General features: G+C 46.0%; 1 long non-coding RNA gene across 1 annotated transcript in view; it reads right to left on the reverse strand.

Annotated features, from left to right (window-relative positions):
- LOC133733383 (uncharacterized) overlaps positions 1–18,581 on the reverse strand; it is a 59,544-nt gene extending 40,963 nt beyond the window's left edge. The window contains exon 1 of the long non-coding RNA XR_009857670.1: positions 18,373–18,581. This is a non-coding gene — a long non-coding RNA (uncharacterized LOC133733383). The remainder of the gene's footprint in view (positions 1–18,372) is intronic.
- Positions 18,582–20,039: the final 1,458 nt, after the last annotated feature.

Raw genomic sequence — 20,039 nt, forward strand, 5'->3', positions numbered from 1 at the left:
GGACGTGATATTTGTGGATTGAGATTTTCCGTTTTATGGTTGTCTAGGTATCTTATCTTGACGTGATGGAATGAATAATCGATCATTCGATCATAATCTAGTGTCAATCTGAAGCAGTAGATCATGCTGTCCCAAAAGTGAAGCAAAAACGAAGCCTTTGATTTGTGAAAGACGACTCATCTTCTGCAACTCCTCCTCAGTGAAGGACTAGTCGAAGATATCAAGGTTCTGCCCACTCAAGTGGGTTTACCCAAGTTGGTGTATGGTCAAGTATAGCAGGCCGAACTGGTTTGAAGAGTCACATTGTACACTGTCAAGTGCTCCAAGCATGACTGTTTGAGCCCAAAAGTAATTTTGGCAAGATCTTTTAGTGGATTTAGCACAGCGGGCCGATACCTGCGGCTCAAAAATAAGCTTACTTGGGTTTGGGATACAGCTTCGCCCATTCAGCGATCCATAAGGAGAACGAAACCTTATTGGAGTCGAGTAGCAGAGATTGAATAGGAAACTTCAATCAATAATCCTTCTGTAGCAAGGAACAGTCGAAACCCTAGATATAAATACCAGGTATAAAGGACAAAAGAAGACCTCTCTCTAAAATCAATCAATCCCAGCGATTACAAAGCCTCTCCGGAGCAAACCTTCAACTTCGTTGAAACCAGGTGACCGCGCACCAGTTCTAGTCTCTTCAAGAGCCGATTGTCAGCATCACCAGATCAACCCGGCGACCGTACTTCCAGTCCTAGTCTCTCCAAGAGCCGACTGTCAGTACCACTGCCACCGAGACTCTCTCAACCAGCGAAGCAAGGGTAATGCCCTCGCAACCCAGTGAAGCTAAAGTCACGCTTTAGCAAAACCCGTGCTTTCTCCAAACTTCCCAGTGATTGCTCTGCTCAGCCTACAACGTTGAGTATCGATTCGGTGATGCGAAGAGATCACATCCAAAGTCTTTATCCATAAGGCAAGAAGTCCTTTCTCAGAAGGCTAGAGAAGAACCTTGTGGCGAGGTTGGTGCTCTCCTCGTCCACAACGCTCGAAGAAGAAGTCAGGTCAAGGGACTCCCCCGACGACTACACCCCACGGTGCTGGCACGCCCGCGCACACGCTCAAAAGAGACAATTTGCACGCCAACTGGTTTTGGAGCCAAACATTTTGGCACGCCTGGTGGGACGTCAATAGTGTCTCTTCATGAATGTAGCCATTGGGAAGTCAAGCGAAAACCCTTACCAAAAGGTTTACGCTAACTGCTCAAAGCATAAGACCTCTAGTTACAGACCGCATTCTCGCGCGGACTGTCGTGGTCTTTCTGAAGAACAAGTGACTCAAAGATTTTCTCGCCATTCCCAATCACCCGACATGTCAACTGAACGGGAAGAGAATCACTCGATCACTACTGAGGGTCAGAGTGTCACTACTAATCAGGCCAGTGAGCCTGTTATCATTACCGCTGTCTCCAATACAGTGGGAAGTGGAGAAAGAGAGGCTTTCGTTGCGAAGCCTATTCCAGAGGGAGCGACCTCCGAGGTAAGGTTCGCGATCATCGTGGAGAATATTGAAAATCATCGCAAGAAGATAGCCACCGATTTTGAAAGGGAAACTGCAAAAACAGACTAGCTCATACGCGAACTAGACCAGCGCATTACCTGAGATGCAGAGGATACTAAGCAACAAATCGCACAATTAGAGAATGCAGTAAGGGCTCATGCCACGAGTATCGCTAGTGAGCAGAATTAGTGCCAGAAAGAGATCATGGAGGCTATCACTAACCAAACTAAGCAGACTGCATCAGATATGGCAGATCTTCGCAAGGATGGCGCTAACCTAGCAACCGAGGTGGCCATGTAGAGAGACGAATTGAACCAGGCAAGAGAAGTGTTGAACAAAGCTTTAGGTGATCCTAACGCTATACTTGGCTCCCTTGGCCAGCCGTCTGGTTCGGGTAAGTACATGCCGTCGAATCAGCGAGAGAAGGTTAGCAGCAATACAGCTACTCCTTCCGTAACCGTTGCTGCTACACCACTGAAAAATAAAGAGCAAGCTCTGGTTATCGGTGGCAGCAAAGAGAATGCCACCTCGTAATGCGGACAGACCACCAGACGGAAGCATCAGGCATCAAAAGTTGGTGGAGCTTCATCCGATTCTGCTACATTAGTTCAATACGACAGCGATGGGGCAGAAAATATATATCATGAGCTGCCAGGAAGCTATTATGGGATTGACCAGACTGGTAACCCGATCAAGATAACAGCCTTGGCAAAAGAGACGCCTATACCAGCAGTGACTCTTCAGAAACTAGCTACAACCCGCATTCTACATGTAGGAGAGGGGACAGTGACTGCAAACCAAGCGATACCCTTGTAGGCCGCTCGCCATACTATGGCGACACCCCCTCCTCCTTCTCCGGGCCTGGAATATGTAAGACGTGAAGAGGTAGAGAAGATGATCAGGCTGGCTAATCCTAGGGCCCAAATGGATGGGGTCTATGGGGGACCTTTCCTGCCGCATATAATGCTCGCGCCCTTTCCCAGGGGTTATACAAATATCATATTTTCTACCTTTTTAGGGGAAGACACCGAGGATGTGGCAACCCATTTGGCCAGGTTTAGGGTGCAATGCGGCCAGTACCAGAATGATGATATCCTCAAATGCAGGATCTATGACACTTCTCTTTCGGGAGCTGCCTTTAGATATTTTTCCAAGCTTCGACCAGGAACAGTGGCGGATTGGCCCGCAATGGAAATACTTTTCTGAGAAACCTTCGGAGCCATTGAGCCTGAGGTTGACTTGGCTTCTCTCACTCAAATGGCCCAGCAGCCTATAGAGTTCGTTGTGGCCTATCTTCAGCTCTTCCAAATTCAGAAAGCCAAGCTGAACGTCATCCTGCCTGAGAAAGAGTTAGTCAAGCTGGCGGTCAAGGGTTTGGAACCTCGTCAGCAAAAGAAGCAACATGGCAGCATGATCCAGTCAATGGGAGAACTCATCACAGAGGTGGGAGTTTTGAACATCTCCTCAGAGAAATAGACGCAAGGAAGAATGCGTCCAAAGGGACATATGTACCAGGAAAACATCGCACCGTAGCGGCCCTGAGCTACCAGCCAGCTACTTATGACCCTTACTACCATCATCACAGTGAAAAAGTGGTTCAGGATGACGATGAGGAAGAGGAGAATGATATCGCTGCTTATGAACTAACCGGGAGGAAGGATCCAGCCCTGAAGCAACTGAAAATTTCCAAGGAACCTGTCAACTGAATTCGCGACATATACATATGATGCCAATAAGGCACATGAGATTCTGGATGAGATGATCGCCGCGAAGATGGTGAAGACCTATTTTAGACCTTTTCCTCGACCAGCCAGCTGAAAGGGAAGAAGTACTGCAAATTCCACAACTTATGGAATCACAACACCGCGGACTGTGTGAAGCTCAAAGACCAGATTCAGGTATGGCTTAATAATGGCAGTTTGCAGAATTTAAGCTCCAGTAACGGCGGCAACGCTTGTAGACCGGAACCCTTTTCCTGACACTGGGATCAATATGGTCGATGTGAACTGGGCCAAGCAGAAGCAGAGGAAACTGTTTCTGGTGGGGTTCTCTGGGTACCTCACACAGAATGCTATACCGTCTGGGGCACCGATCGGCACCTAAATCCTGTATCAAGAACACAACGTTAGAGGAATAAACCGTACCGGACGGTTTATACCTCTCCGATGCCTGAGTGAGAAACTAATAGCTGTGTAGAATAAATCGTGGATCAAGGAGTTCTTACCTGTCAAAGGTGGTTGTGCTATAATCTTTATATTCAAGCGTGGGAAGGGAGTCTCCCCTATCCTCGATGTGGGACACAGGTTCTTCTGATGCCATATCAGCCTTGTATTTGTAAAGATAGATGGGCTGTGCTAGCCTTGCCCCGGGCCCTGGGTGCCCGGGGTGGCATCTTATGTGAAGCCCGCCATGGTGGGGTGTGAACCAGGCCCATGGCGTAGTACCTGGGAGTACCGATGGGGCTCAGGAGCTAGTGCTAAACCTAGTTGAGACTCCCTAGTATGTACAGAAACCAACCTTGGATTTGAGTACAAAGGGGCGAGGAGGAAAGTCGGCCTAGGATGAGATCCCTGCACAGAAGAAAGCTAAACCAGTTAGTCAAGCTTCACCAGTGGTCTTATGCTCGCGATGCAAAGAAGAGTGTGTCATCCAAGTGTCGCATGAAGAGGTCGAGCAGACATTTCGGTTTGGCTCTTTCCTGCCCATCAAGTGGGCCTCGCCATCGCGAAACTATCAGCCTTCTAGCCCAAGAGGAAAAGAGGAAATGGAGTCACCACCATCCCCAAAGGACTCCAATTTGTTCAAGAAGCTGAGAGCGGCTGCGGTTGATCAGAAACAAAAGGAGAAGGCTACTAACAAGCACGAAGACATTCTGACCAAGCCCTACATCCCGCCTGCGCCAGTCGCCACTATCAAGGAAGGAAAATGGTACACCAGGGAAAAGGGGAAGGTAGTGGAAATAAGCACTTCCAGGAAGAGGAAACTACAGCGCAGGTTTGGGGAAGCCAAGCGCGCGCTAGAGGCTCTGGACCAGGGCATGATCAAGCCTTCACAATTGGTCAAATCACCAGAGCAGTATCAGAAGGAGATGGAGGCACTAGCTGCCAAGCCATTAATGGCTCCCCGCAGCCTTCAAAAACAAGCGAGCTCAGCAACAGGGGCATCTAAGCCCAGTGTTTTTTGCAGGATCACTGAAGAGAGAACACCTCCGCTAGCTCGAAAGGAGAGTTCGCCGACTCGGCAACCACATGTCAGGGGCAGGTTGTTTCGCGAAGAACCAGAAGCTAAATCCTCGATTTTTTAGAGACTGGGGGGCAAGGACAAGACTACCGATACTTTACAGTGGAGACCAAAAAAGGTCCAGAGTGTAGTAGTCGCTCCCCTAGAGGTAAGCATGGCAAGGGAACCGAAACCAGACTCCCCTAAGCAGGCTCCCGTGATGCAGGAACACAAGCAGTGTGAGGTAAAAGGCCTTACAGAAGAGTTGTTGGTGGACCGTTTGGCTAAGCAATTCAATGCTGACACCCTTGTCAATGAACCCAAGGTTAACCTGGAGGATGACATGGAGGAGACAGATATGACTGACACATCTTGCAGCATGGTTTACGTGCTGCCCGCGAGGTATGCACTACCGGTCGCAGCTCAGGACTACGTAGAAGCTGAGGAAATTAGTGCACAGCCCTTGCAGATCACATTGGCAGTCACGACACCTGTGGAAGAGGCTGTCTTTCTTGAAACGGAGGATGCTCACAGTAAAGAATTCTTCATGAGCTTCACCAGGCCAACACCTGCTATGGTCCAACATATGAGACCTCTATATATCACAACAGAAGTTGGCGGCACCAAAGTTAGCAAGATCATGGTTGATACCAGAGCTGCCGTTAATGTCATCACTACAAGGACCATGCACTTGCTCGAAATCAAGAAAGAGAAAATCCAGTCTACGTCCCTCACGCTCAAGAACTTCGCGGGGACTGTAACAAAGACCCTGGGATTACTTTTCTTACGCATCAATGTTGGCCCCGCATAGGGAGTTTATGTTTTCTTTGTGACAAATTGTTATGCGGCCTACAGTGCTATTCTGGGCAGATACTGGATCCACCGGAGTTACTGTGTTCCGTCAACTCTCCATCAGGAACTAATTATGTGGAACAGGGAGACAGATAAAGCTGAGGTGATCAAAGCGGATCCTCGTCCATTCCCAGTTTCCGCGAATTATGTAGATGTCAGGTACTATTAGGAGCCTATCACTCCATTGCAGGTCCGTGGCATCGATGACAAAGGCCGCCTCACAGGGGTGACGGCCTCTGAATTGGCACAGTGGGGGCTTACGCTCACAAAAGAAGGTTTGGAAAGGCCTGGCCACGCTGTGCCAAACCCTTAAACAATTAATGGATTACGACCTCCCAGAGGAAGGGATAGAGACCTTCTACTCGCTGTACGAAAGACTATCATCGTACTTGGTGGAAAAAGAGGCCTATGATCGAGTCGCGACCTTAGAGCCCGTCAATGAAGAACTCTCTGATTAGGAACAAGAAGACGAGGTAGATATCCAGCTTGCTCTGGCAGCGCTGGACGATACACCTTCTAAGGTCAGAGACCCTACCGAGAAGGTCAATCTTGGAACAGCAGAAGAGCCTATGGAAGTGGCTATCAGCGCTTACTTAGAGCCTAGTGAGAAACAGAGGCTTATTGACTTATTACTAGAGTTCAAAGACTGTTTCGCAGAGAAGTATGAAGACATGCCCGGCTTGTCACCGGACTTGGTTTGCCATCAACTGCCAACACTCCCTGACAAGAGGCCTGTGAAACAAGAGCCACTAAGAATGAATTCAGAAACCCAAGTCCTTGTCAAGGTGGAAGTCGAAAAAATGCATAAATCAGGCATTATCAAGGTAGCCAAATACAATCAGTGGCTATCTAATATAGTGCATGTTCGCAAGAAGAATGGCAAGATGAGGGTCTGCGTAGACTACAGAGACCTTAATATCACCACACACCTAAAGATGTCTACCCCATGCAGGTCGCGGATATGTTAGTAAACACCGTAGCAGGACATGAATTGTTGTCCTTCATGGATGGCACCGCAGGATATCACCAGATTCCGGTCGCAGAAGAAGACAGACATAAAACAACGTTCTATTGTCCTGGGTTTGCGGGCATTTTTGAATATGTGGTTATGCCTTTTGGACTGAAGAATGCTGGAGCAACGTATCAGAGAGCCATGAACCTGATCTTCCATGACATCCTGGAGAAGATTTTAGAGGTTTACATCGATGACGTAGTTGTGAAGTCTCAAAAGAGAGGACACCATGTCATAGATCTCAGAAAGGTATTCGAGCGCATGCGGCAACACAAGCTCAGAATGAATCCCGCTAAATGAGTTTTTGGAGTTCAAGCAGGAGATTTTCTAGGATTCATTGTCCATCAGAGAGGGATTGAGGTCCCTGAAGACAAGGCAAGCGCAGTCATCAATGCATCCCCTCCGTGAACGAAAAAGGAATTGCAGCGCTTGTTGGGTAAGATCAACTTTCTGAGACGTTTCATCTCCAACTCTGCAGGTAAAATCCAGCATTTCTCTCCATTGTTGAAGCTGCAGGATCAAAATGAGTTTGTATTGGAGCCTAAACATCAAGAGGCTTTCGACAGAATCAAGGCCTACCTTGCGAGCCCGCCAGTGCTTGTTCCCCCGAGAGCTGGATTTCCATTGAAGTTATATATTTCAGCAACTGAGACTTCCATTGGCAACCTACTCGCCCAGGATGATGAAGAAGGCGTCGAGCAAGCCATTTTCTACCACAGTAGGACACTTACAGATTGCAAAACAAGGTATACTCCTATGGAAAAGCTGTGTCTTACATTGTACTTCTCAACATGCAAGTTGCGACACTACATGTTATCCTTTACTACTTGCATCATCGCTCAAATCGACTTGGTCAAGTACATGTTGTCGTGACCTATTCTGAGAGGTCGCATTGGCAAGTGGGTACTAGCCCTGTCCGAATTCTCGCTACAATACGTTCCCCAGAAAGCAGTAAAGGGACAGGCCATCGCAGACTTTCTGGCACATCACCCTATGTTGGATATCTTCACAGCACTCCATATTATGCTCAGTCTAACGGTCAAGTGGAGGCCAGTAACAAGATTATTATTACCCTTCTAAAGAAGATGCTGGTTGAAAACCCTCGCCAGTGGCACGACACGTTGTATGAGACACTATGGGCTTATCGCACCTCCAAGAGGAATCCCATTGCTACAACACCCTATGCATTGATGTTTGGCCATGATACAGTTTTACCCTTGGAACTCAACGTTCAATCCTTACGCGTACAAGGGCAACATCACTTGATCGGTGAAGATTATGTCCAGGCGATGTGGCAAGAACACGAAGATCTGAGTGAGCAGCACTTAGCGGCTTTGGATAATTTAGTGATGGAAAAATAGCGTATCGCCCGCGCCTATGATAAGAGGACGCGTGGCCGTAGTTACAAAGAGGGGGACCTTGTTTGGAAAGCTGTTTTGCCCTTTAGCGAGAAATTGACCGGTCGTGGTAAATGGACTCCACGATGGGAAGGACCCTTTGTTGTTCACAGTATTATGGAGCGCGGGGCTTTTCACCTCAAAGACTTGGATGGCGTCATCCATCGCAACCCCATCAACGGGAGGTTCCTGAAGAAATATTACCCTAGTGTTTGGGAGTTCGAGGATCCACCAGATCAACCTTCTTCCCAGACAGGGGGGCAACCATAGTCTTCATCGGCTCGCATCATCTATCTATATTCAGGCCTTTTTCTGTGGCCTTAGTCTCATGTATTTGCTTCACCTACGAACACTGGGGGGGGGGGGGGGGGCAACATTCTATACATCTAGGCCTTAGTTGAGGCCTTATTTTTATAACAATTTTTTATTTCAACTTTTATTTTCATTCTTCCTTGACAGTGTGTGTTAAGAATATACATGATGGCCTATACATGAAGCCTTATTTGATAACAATTTTTCGCAATGTTCTCGAAGAAACATTCATTCATAAAGTGGCTTTGCGGCCAAAAGCAGTACAAATCGAAACGGTTACATTCGCAATTATAAGGCCAAAAGTGGCTTAAAAAATCATAAGGATGGCAGATCTTCTAAGAGTTTCTGGATCTTGTGGTGACAAGGGGGCTGTGCTATGATTACTCACGCTCTTCCTCTCTTCACCCACATCCCTTCTCTGATTTGAGGCGCAGCTGCTATCATTTGTACCGGAGGAAGAGGGAAGGAAATAATCCATCGCAACCCTTCCAGTCGGTTATCCTCCGGGATGGAGATGGTCTTCAGAGAGAGCGCGACTCATAGCCACATCTACCTCCAGGGGAAAAATGGAAGCCTGATAATCAGACCCCGGAGGTAGGCAGCGGAAGAAGAACGATAGGCCTCAAGTGGCCTTCCACCTTTCTCCCTCCTGCTCCACGAGGGAAATCTGAGGAGAGGGATCCCTCAGAATCTGGTTCCGCCGCGTTAGGAGCGCCGCGTGTTCTTCAGTCTAACTGAAACCGATGAATCCCATCCGGAGTTCCAGAGACCAAAGACATGCGACTGGACCTGAGATTAGGCCATAAGACCTACCCAGGTTTTGAGATTAAGCCATAAGGCTTAGAAATTCGAGGCTAAGGGTGAGATCATGAGGAGAAGATTTCAGAAACTGAAGGAAGAGAAGTAAGGCTTGCGAAACTATCTCTGGGAAAGCCATATTTGCTTGTGTCTATCACTTCTCCAAAGTACAGGTATTTATAGGGCCAATCTCAATAGCCTCAACCCTGGGATGGGCAGTTGAAGTATGGTCAGTGCCATCAATAAGAGTATCAATGGAATTGAATGCTAGGATCTCGGAAATAAAGGTAATTGAAGACGGGTGGGAAGCGGGGCAGTCTTCAAAGAGGAAACCGCTCCATTTAGAGATTATCTTTTCAAACAGTTTCAATAGCAATAAAGGAAAATTAAACACTGAACTGCTTGAAAATTTGAGCATATATTTGGGCCAAGCAAAGTGGGCTAAATATTTAAAGGATTAAATACTTGTTACTCCTCAAACTTTTGCCTGAAAAACAGTTTAGTCTCTCGCCTTTCAAATTAACTGGATAGTCCTTATTCTCTCTAATTCTCATATAACAAGTCCAAAATGATCCAAAATGACTATTATGCCCCTCATTTTCTATTTTTATTATTATTTTAATTTTTTCTCTATTTTTTTAAATTTTCCTCCCCTTTTTTTATACTCTCTCTCCCTCTCTCCCTCTCTCCTGGCCGCACGGTCTCTCTCTCTCCCTCGACCTCTCTTCTTCTTCTCTTCCTCTGCCATCACCAGAGACCACCACTTCCGGCCACCATCTCACCAAAAAGGGAGACCAAGTCCCATTTGGCAGACAAAGACCGAGGAATTCCAATTCGTATGCTGTGATGCGAGAAGAATTCCATCCTGAACACAAATTCAAAGCTGGAAAAGTATGAGCTAGCAAAAACCACCAAAAGCACTATTTCTTAATAGTGGATCATCAAATAAACCATTCACTTGATAAACTAACACGGCAAAGATACAATACAGTTTTCTTTCCCCATCTCCAAATGCCTTCAAATGAATATTCACAGATTGACAACCAATGTTTCAATGTTCAACTTAACGTAGATGGAATCATAGCCTCCGCAGTCGTAAGCGACGAATTGGGCTTTTTGGGCTGCGGCTCCTTCTCCTTCTTTTCAACCGTCTTCCTCCTCCTGGGCCTCATATCGCCGTTCGATTCATCCGACGACGTCGGAAGCCCAAGGTGGGTCCAGTCCTCTTCCTCGCCATCGTCGCGGTACCCTAGGTTGTCGTCGTCCTTGATGAAGTCCCTGAACTCCTCGCGCCTCTTGGCGATGATGGCGTCGTACTCGTCCTCATCAACCGTGTCATAGATCGGCTTCTCCATCTTGATCTGGAACCGGTCGTCGGCGTTTTCAGAGAGGTGGCCGCCTTGCTGGAGAGCTCGGAGGCGCTCCAGGGCGCTGGACCGTGCCTACGCCTCTGCACCTCCTGGTCACAATCGGTTGCTTGTCGCTTTGTTTCTCTCTCTCGAGGTTTTCAGAGGCTTTCGTTTTGATAAAAATGGTCTGGATTCGACTGGTGATGGTGGCGCTGTGAGTGGTGGTCTCCAGTGATGGCAGAGGAAGAGAAGAAGAAGAAGAGAGGTCGAGGGAGAGAGAGAGACCGTGTGGCCAGGAGAGAGAGAGAGAGTATAAAAAAAAGGTAGAAAAATTAAAAAAAATAGAAAATGAGGGGCATAATAGTCATTTCGGATCATTTTGGACTTGTTATATGAGAATTAGAGAGAATAAGGACTATTCAGTTTAATTTAAAAGGCGAGGGACCAAACTGTTTTTCATGGAAAAGTATGAGGAGTAACAAGTATTTAATCCATATTTAAATAATAATATTTTTCATACGAAATGGGCCTAACACTAGAGGCCTAAAGTTTTCAGCCCGCATGAGTTAAACGAAGTAAATGTTCGTCCAAGCGAAAACTAGCATCGGCAGCGGCTTGCTCCGCTTGTTGGGGCCGCCTCACGAGCTTGAGCCAGGTTCTGAGATAGTATTTCAGAGGCCGCTAGGGGTTGCTCTAGCAAGGGCTCCTCATGCTCAAGCCGGGCCGTCACAGCAGTCAATTGGGCCTGAAGATCTTGGATTTGGGACCGGAGATGATTCTGCGTGATCCGCAAGTCTCTAACGAGGGTAACCCTATCTCCTAGGAAGTCATGAGAGGAGTCCATTTGTTGAGCGAGGCCCTGATAGTGGACTTGGGCTTGTCTGGCTTGCGCAGTCACGACCGCTCTTTCATTAAGCCACTGGGGGAGATTTTGTAACAGTTCGTCTATCTCAATGAACTCGTTCTCAGTGATGGCTTGCTCACGACGAAGAACCCTCAGATACTCCAGAGCTCTGACGAATGTGCTAGGCAACAGGATATCGGGACTCAAAAGACTGCGAAGTCCGTCCCTGGCTTCATCTATAACTCCGGGAGGAGTCACCTCAAGTACACGAGCTAGCCTTTCTAGTCTGGAAGGAGGCACAGGCAGTGGATTTGGGGCTGCAGCAGCAGGAGCTTCAAGAGGCTCCACGACAGGAACCGCTCCCCTTATCCTGCTTTAGGAGCATGGGGGGCAGGCTCTTGGTTAGCTACATCTTCACCAGCTGGGTCAGCGGGATTGGTGCCAAGTACTTCCACAGCTACAGCTACTTCCTTGACAGGACCAAGATTTTGGTTTTAAGGAGGAATCATTAGAATGCCCAAAGAATAAGACAAGAATCAGGACATCATGCTTGTTAAAGAGAAACGTACCTCTGCAGCCGAAGGCTCGCGAAGGGTTGCTATCAGCACGGGTTCTTAAACCGCCTTGACAGGAATTGGGTCAGGCGCTATCTTTGCCAGGACAGGTGTGGCGTTTGGTTCCTCACGAGGTGCATCTGAAAAAGGCATTCTCTCTTCCACTTCAGGCGAGCTATCATCTATGACGTATACTGGGATCGGGGCCAATGGCATATTGTTTGCAACGCTTGCAGAAGGTGGAGGATTATTGGAAACAGTGGGCGCTTGGCCTTGTGAAGCAGATGTGCCTTCACCGGCAGCTGAGGGGCCTTCCCCAGTTTGTCTTGAGGACCTATGACGAACCTGCAAGCGAGAATTGTTATATGGTCGCACAGAATGAAAAGAAGATTCCAAAATGCACGTTTAGTCTCTTACCAGTCGATCATCGATTGGTTCATCTTCCGCCCACGGATTAGTTCGAGGATCAGAATGACTGCGCTTACGGGCCAAGATAAAGGCGATTTGCCGGGGTCAAAGGATTAGACTTGACTTGGAAAGAAAGCATTGTTTTTTTTTTACAAGAAAGTGCTTACCGTTTGCGGGTTATCATCGTCGGAAGAGGAATCTTCAACTTCAGGCTTTGTTATGACTGTTTTTTACTTCCTGGACTGGCCAGTGGCTGGGGAAACATTAACTGAGCGACTGCCAGAAGTTGGTACATTTCCCTGGTGCAGTAAAGGCTGAGTTAAAAAGGAAGAGTGGAAGAAGGAATAAAATATAAACCAAGATACTTACTTCTTGAGGGGGCTTGCGAATTACGATACCAGCCTAGGCCTGGCGCGGGGCTCGCGCCTGTTGCGGGGCCGGTTCAGGAGGAGGCGGAGATTGTACAGCGTCTTCAGGAAAGCGAGCAAGTAGCTCAATGTCAGCAGCATAGGGATATCTCAGTTCCCCAAAGATGGTCGCGAAGAGTTCGTCATACCGTTGTCTCCAGCAATTGACAGAAACTTCTGCCCACCATTCCTCATATCCTTCTTCAGTTCCATCCACGGCATCGATGTCCTTAGCCCAATCAGGAAGATCAACTAGTGCAAGCATGCTTTGTACTGTCGAAGGCCCAGAAGGAGGCCCAAATCTACGCCAAGAGGTGTTGTAGTTCCAGGCATCATACAGTGGAAATGGCACTAATTGGACGAGGCTGAATTGGTGAGCGAAATGGTTAGGAGAATAGAGCTCATAACTGAGTTCTTCAGCAGCAATCTTAATGTCTGAATAGGAGATCGCGCGGCGAAAAGCCAAGCGCGCGCGATCGCTGTAGCGAGGAGCGCCAGGAGGAATCCGTTTTCAAGCGGAGCTGGGAATCTTCTACCCAGTACTAAGTCACAGTAAGGCATCTCATGCAGAAGGTACAGGTATGTGCAGCACTCGAAGTAAGGAGGAGATAAGTACCTTTCATCGCGGCTGAGCCATTGACCCAAGAGTTGGTCAGCCGGTGGAAGCAGCGGGATGTCATCGCGACGAAAATATGGAAAATAAGTTTGAATCCAGAAGTCAAGGATCCAAAAAGGGCTAGAGATGCTAGTCTCGAAAGGATGCATAGTGGCCTGGTACAGAGTGCGATAGAGGGCGCCCAACACAGGTTGCCTGAGCCCGACACGGCGGCCGTTGTAGAGGGTCGTTGCCAGAAGAGTCCAAGCACCAGTGGGCTTACAGGAGGAAGTACAGAAGATGAACTTATAAAGCCAGTACCCTAGGAAAGCAATTCCGCCAGTCGCATTGTGCTCCCGGCGGTAATAAGATAGCCACTGTGGATAGGAGCCGTTGTGAGCGCTGCGACTGTTTTGGGACATGGTTGAAGTGAAAGTGACAGAGTCAAATTGGTCATGCAGATAAGGCTCGCCATCAATGGGAAAGCCAGTGATGGTGAGAATATTCAGTAAAGTGATACTCATTTGGCCAAATCGAAAATCAAAGGTGTTTGTGGCAGTGTTCCAAAAACAGAGAAAGGCAGCGAGCGGTGAACGATTGCCACCGCTCGGAAGACGAAAACAGAGATCGATAGTGTGAGTGATACCTGCCGCATTCCAGTGAGCCAGATCTCGTGTTCGTGCGTCGTGATACCAGGAAAGCTCCGCCGCGCTGATAGAGGATGGCCAGTGCCCTATTTTTGCTCGATGATTCTGGGCACCCCAACTGTTGAAATCCCCAGGAGTCCTCTGGAGGACTGGAATGGGTCGACGAACTGGCAGGCCATAGAATGAGATGGTGTCGGCCGGAATAGAGTCTCGCTGCGCTGGGCCCAGTCTGACATAATGGTTTGAGAACTGGACATGATGGTTTGGGAAGTGGAGAAGTAGGGGTCTATGGATGGTGGTGTGGAGACGAATGCGGGCACCGATGTTGGTTCCCCAGGAGTGGGCAACCTGTTCATTCAGTTTGTTTTCTTGATCGATGACTATCTTCTTTGGGGGAGCCATTTCTGGGTTCCTGCGAGGAAGATGTTGGCAGTAAAAGGGTTTCTAGGTTTAGGAGACTAAAAGAGTTTCTGATGTGACAGGTCTGAAGTGACTGCGGGTTTAAATAAGAAATTTTGTGAGGGAAACGATACGACAGAAAGGCGTTTTCGCAAGCGAAAGGACGCAACCCTCATTAATGATATCGTTTCAAGCAATCGGTGTGTCGTTTTTAGTCCCCTTCAATCAGTTACATCTTCGCGGGCCTGATTTCGGGGCCTGTTTGAGCCCAAAAGTAATTTTGGCAAGATCCTTTAGTGGATTTAGCACAGCGGGCCGATACATGCGGCCCAAAAATAAGCCTACTTGGGTTTGAGTTACAGCTTCGCCCATTCCGCGATCCATAAGGAGAACGAAACCTTATTGGAGTCGAGTAGCAGAGATTGAATAGGAAACTTCAATCAATAATCCTTCTGTAGCAAGGAACAGTCGAAACCCTAGATATAAATACCAGGTTTAAAGGACAAAAGAAGACCTCTCTCTAAAACCAATCAATCCCAGTGATTACAAAGCCTCCCCGGAGCAAACCTTCAACTTCGTTGAAACCAGGTGACCATGCGACAGTCCTAGTCTCTCCAAGAGCCGATTGTCAGCATCACCAGATCAACCCGGCGACCGTACTTCCAGTCCTAGTCTCTCCAAGAGCCGACTGTCAGTACCACTGCCACCGAGACTCTTTCAACTAGCGAAGCAAGGGTAACGCCCTCGCAACCCAGCGAAGCTAAAGTCACGCTTTAGCAAAACCCGTGCTTTTTCCAAACTTCCTAGTGATTGCTCTGCTCAGCCTACAACGTTGATAGCGGTTCGGTGACGCGAAGAGATCACATCCAAAGTCCTTATCTGTAAGTCAATAAGTCCTTTCTCGGAAGGCTAGAGAAGAACCTTGTGGCGAGGTTGGTGCTCAAGGGACTCCCCCGACGACTGCACGCCACGGTGCTGGCACGCCCGCGCACATGCTCAAAAGAGACAGTTTACACGCCAACTGGTTTTGGAACCAAACAATGACAACTGGTATTGATGTTGCTTCTGCGTGTGGGAATGTGGGAGGCAAGACTTGAGATGTGGAGCACTGTTGTTGTATCTGTAAACCCAAGGCAGTCATCTCGTGCGTGCTATCTGGTATGGGACTGGTGATGTTGGTTTTGGTACGTAGTAGAATTTCGAGGTTGTTGTTGGTCTCGGCAATAGAATTATGTGGTCATTTCTTTACTTTAATGAAGAGAGAGATAGGGAGCATTCACCTGTAAATCTTGTTATATTGGTCTAGGCCTTTTTGTCTTGTGCTATGGGGATTTTTATATTAGTAGTATGTATCTTGAATATCTAATCAGTGTTCTTGACCAGCCAAAAATTGAAACGGTGATTTACTATTAAAAAGTCATGTAAATGGGGTTCAACTTATCAATGCATTATAGTCGTCTTTATTTTGCTCAAGTATGAAGTATCAATGTGCACCAGCAAAGAATTGAGTACACCAGCAAAGAACAAATCAATCGATCTCCATTGCCCCATCTTATTGTTATAGCCTTAAACAAAAAATATTTCAATAAACAAAAAAATTCAATATCTGAACATCCCTAGTTATTTTGTTCGTACAAGACTCAGATTTTAAACCCCACGAGCAATCATTTCCTGAAACCTTTTGAATGATTCTTCCCTTTGAATCTTTAGCTGGTTCCTGAACTTCTTGATGAAGGCATCAGCCATGTCATTAATGTCGCCTTGCTCATCCGCTGCCATCATCCTTCTGCTCATTGCCTGTTTCTTTGTAGGATTAAATACTGTTTACTCCCTATACTTATAGGGTTTCATCGTTTCAGTCCCTGACCTTCAAATTTCATCTAAAAAGTCCCTGAATTCTCAATTTTCTCCCAATTGGTCCCTGCCGTCAAAATTTTCTGTTAAATTTGTCAAAAATGTCTATTATGCCCTCACTTTTATTTATTTTTTTTTAAATTTATTTTTGGGAAAATGCTCATTTACCCAATTTTAGCTTAAAATTTGCCCACTTGCTCCACTAACTGTTTTTTAACCCCGTTTACCCAAAACACTCTAAGGGATTATTTCCCCTTTACCCAATTAATTCTTTTTTTCTTCTTTTTATTTATTTTTGGGACTTTTTTGCCCTCTCCCCCCTCACCGATTTCTCTCTCCTCCCCCCTCACCGATTTCTCTCTCTCTCTCTCTCTCTCTCTCTCTCTCTCTCTCTCTCTCTCTCTCTCTCTCTCTCTCTCTCTCTCTCTCTCTCTCTCTCTCTCTCTCTCTCCAGACGACGTCGGATTTCTCTCTCCCTCCCTCCATCCCTCCAGCAGGTCGCCCACGACGCCTGCTTTCACCATCGCCGCGCCGAAACTCGTCGTCGTGCTCTCCGCTGCCAGGCTCGACGGTCCTCGTCGCTTTGAAGCTCGGCGAGGCCGGGTTTGACCTTCTGAAGCAATCGACGACGGACTGAAAACTGCTATCTGAGACTGAAAACTGCTATCTGCTATTGTGCAGTCATAACCATAAAAGTTGTAACATTAGTGCCCCCCAGTAGACTTTGTATTGGGGGTCAATGATGACTGCTTTATTTATTGACGGACTGAAAACTGCTATTCCAAAGTAAATGTAGTGTTAAATTGCAGTAGTCGATAAATGAAAAAAATTGTGTGGTTTGTGTCAGTCTAGTGGGGGGCAGTAGACAGAATATTGACCATCATAATGTGTGTTTTTAGACATTACCTGTTGTTTTGAGTGTGAATAACTTCTATAATCTGTGAAACATAGGAAGCGGTGTAATGTTTGATGGTCTATTGGGGGGCAGTAGACACATTAGTGCCACCCAATAATGTCTTTCTTAGGAGACAGTAACCATCTCTTGTTGATTATAAAATGATCATTTTGATTTTGTTTGTGATAAAGTGCAATACACTGTGAATCCTTGAAACTGGTGCAAGTTTTAATGGTTTAGTGGGGGGCAGTAGACACATTACTGCCCCCAAATAATGTCTTCATACGAAGTCAGAACCCTTCACTTAACTATCATTGACAAATTATTGTACTTTAATAAACTCAAAACAACATAAGACTTATCAAAACTCTAATTTCAATGATTAATTAACCACAGTTAAGAAATTAGTGGGGGGCAATAATCTGTCTATTACCCCCCAATAGACCACAGTTTTGACGTCGTCCGAGACCTGCAAGCGAAGCCCAGACTCGATTCTGGCGTGGAGCTTCGGAGCTTCCCGGACATCTGACGAACAAAACCGGCGAAGCCCAGAGGGGTTGGGATCGTGGAGTTAGATGGCGTCATCCTCTGGTGGTCCGACGGTGGGACAGAGCGGCGGCGGTGGAGGCCGACATCGACGGTGGAGTGGTGGGCGTGGTGGCTCAGAGAGAGAGAGAGAGAGAGAGAGAGAAAGAGAGCCTGAGACGAGGTTAGAGAAAGAGAGAGAGAGAAATCGATGAGGGGGAGGAGAGAGAGATATGAGTGTAATTTGTTAATTAAAATGAGGGCAATACTGTCAAACACTGTTAGATTGGGTAAATGGGGTTAAAAAACTCTTGGTGGAGTAAGTGGGCAATTTTTGGCCAAAAATTGGGTAAGTGGTCACGGCCCCTTTATTTTTCTCTCTCTTTTATTTCTTGTTTTCATTTCACCTCTTGAAGGTGTGTGGATTGGAACCATCTTGATGAAGAGATGAACAAAAGGTTGCGAGGAAGTCGGAAGAAGAAGAGGTAAAAAGAAAAAAAAAAATACAAAAATAGAGGAAGAGAAATTTTTTTTTGGAAGTAATTGAGGATATAATAGACTTTTTTAGAGGAAGATAATGGAGTTTTTGACGGCAGAGACTAATTAGGAAGAAATTGGGAGTTCAAGGACTTTTTAGGTGAAATTCAAAGGTCAGGGACTGAAATGATGAAACCCTATAAGTATAGGGAGTAAGCAGTATTTAACCCTTCTTTGTATTATCCTTTTCCTTCTGCACTCGTTGGCTTCCACTCGCAGCAACCTCTCGACGAGCATCCATGACAGCCGCTTTGGTAAGATAGCTCAAAGATTTCTTGATGTTGGATTGAATGAGGGGGTTGGAGAGAAATGTGCCTCGAAATCCCTTTGTGTTGTCTACAACGTTCTCAATGATTTATTTATAGCACCAGTACCTCTAACTTAGAAGCATGAGTTTATTATGGGTTGAAGCAAAGGAAAGAAAGTGCAAAGAAGTTACAAAAGAGAAACAAGCTATGCTTTGTCAAATAGTGAAGAGCGTTTTATGCTTTCTGAGGCCAATCAAGGCTAATTAGATTAATTTGCTATTCTATTGCCTACTGGGTGAAAGAAATTAGCTCTTTAATTTTCAAGGCATCTCTTTGGTCAAATGCCATTAACAATTGCTTTATGTTATTATGTATCAATATTTAATATATGTTGATTCTCCCTCGTGGATGAAGATGGATGATGGAGACTTTATGATTAACTAATTGGTCTAATTGTGCAAATCGGACCCTTTTTTTTTTTTTTTTTTTTTTGACAAGAAATCGGACCCTGGTCTTAGTGTTAACTATTGTTAAATTGGACAGCATCGAAAAAACTGTTGTTAATTAGTGCATGCTAATGTGAACTTTCGGGTTGATGATGATAGTTTTATCAGTTTCAACTTTCGACCATAGCCATTATTAATTGACCGCAAGGTTCAACCGTCCAAAAAATGAACGAGTCTTTTAGAGCATTGATGTGTCCAAGTCCATCATTAAATATATAGTATTCAATCAACTAGATCTTAATTAGGTTCCTCATCATCTCATATGTTTACATAATAATAGTGAATACAGAGGCTGTCAAACCACCATTGCTAGGCAACAGCATCAAATAAGCTAGGCAACTTAATTAGTCCTCAAAAGACCAGCGTCCATTTCCACGTAGCAATTAATTGAGGTTATGTCATGTGAACTGCTGGAGACATGTAAACTGTATGGCTAACCGAATAACGAAAGTTTCTGGAACTCCGCTAAGGCCTAAGGAAGCATTTACAGTATGCGTTAAGCTAGGCATTCAATGGAGTAATTTCATTGCCTTATTAGGCCACCATATTCCATAGAAATGAAAATCACTGGAGCCATCAAAACCAACTTCTTGTTGAAGATGGTTTGAGTTATATGGCTATAACTTTTGTTTCTGGAAATTTTTCGGATGGGTACTTCGGAATCGCCTTCGAAGCCCTCAATGATCTCTCGATCCGGTTGGATGTTGCTTCTGGTGGCTCTGTTCTCCATGAAGGTGGCGCTGCTGGTTCTTCCTCGTTGACGGCAACTGTGTTGGCTTACCAAGAACGTGGGCTTGCCTGGTTTAGGCCCACTATGTTTGTTTCTTTCTTGTTTCGTTTGGGCCTTTTGGGCCTATGTTGTCTACTTATGTTTCTATCTGGAAGACCTAGTTGTCTTTCTTGTGTAATAGGTTCTCTTCTTTAATATATCAGTTCTTGTTGTTTGCCAAAAAAAAAAAAAAAAAACCAACTTCAACTTTGACACGGTACATATACATATCCCCATGCTGTCAATTGTACTCTTATCAGAATACGAGATTTTGACCATTATCTTACTAAAAAAAATAGAGCTTGTTACTAACAACTACAAAATGACAATATTATTTATAGAAAATTACTCATAAGTGTCATTTTGA

Source organism: Rosa rugosa, chromosome 2 (genome assembly GCF_958449725.1).
Source record: "Rosa rugosa chromosome 2, drRosRugo1.1, whole genome shotgun sequence".
NCBI lineage: Eukaryota > Viridiplantae > Streptophyta > Magnoliopsida > Rosales > Rosaceae > Rosa > Rosa rugosa.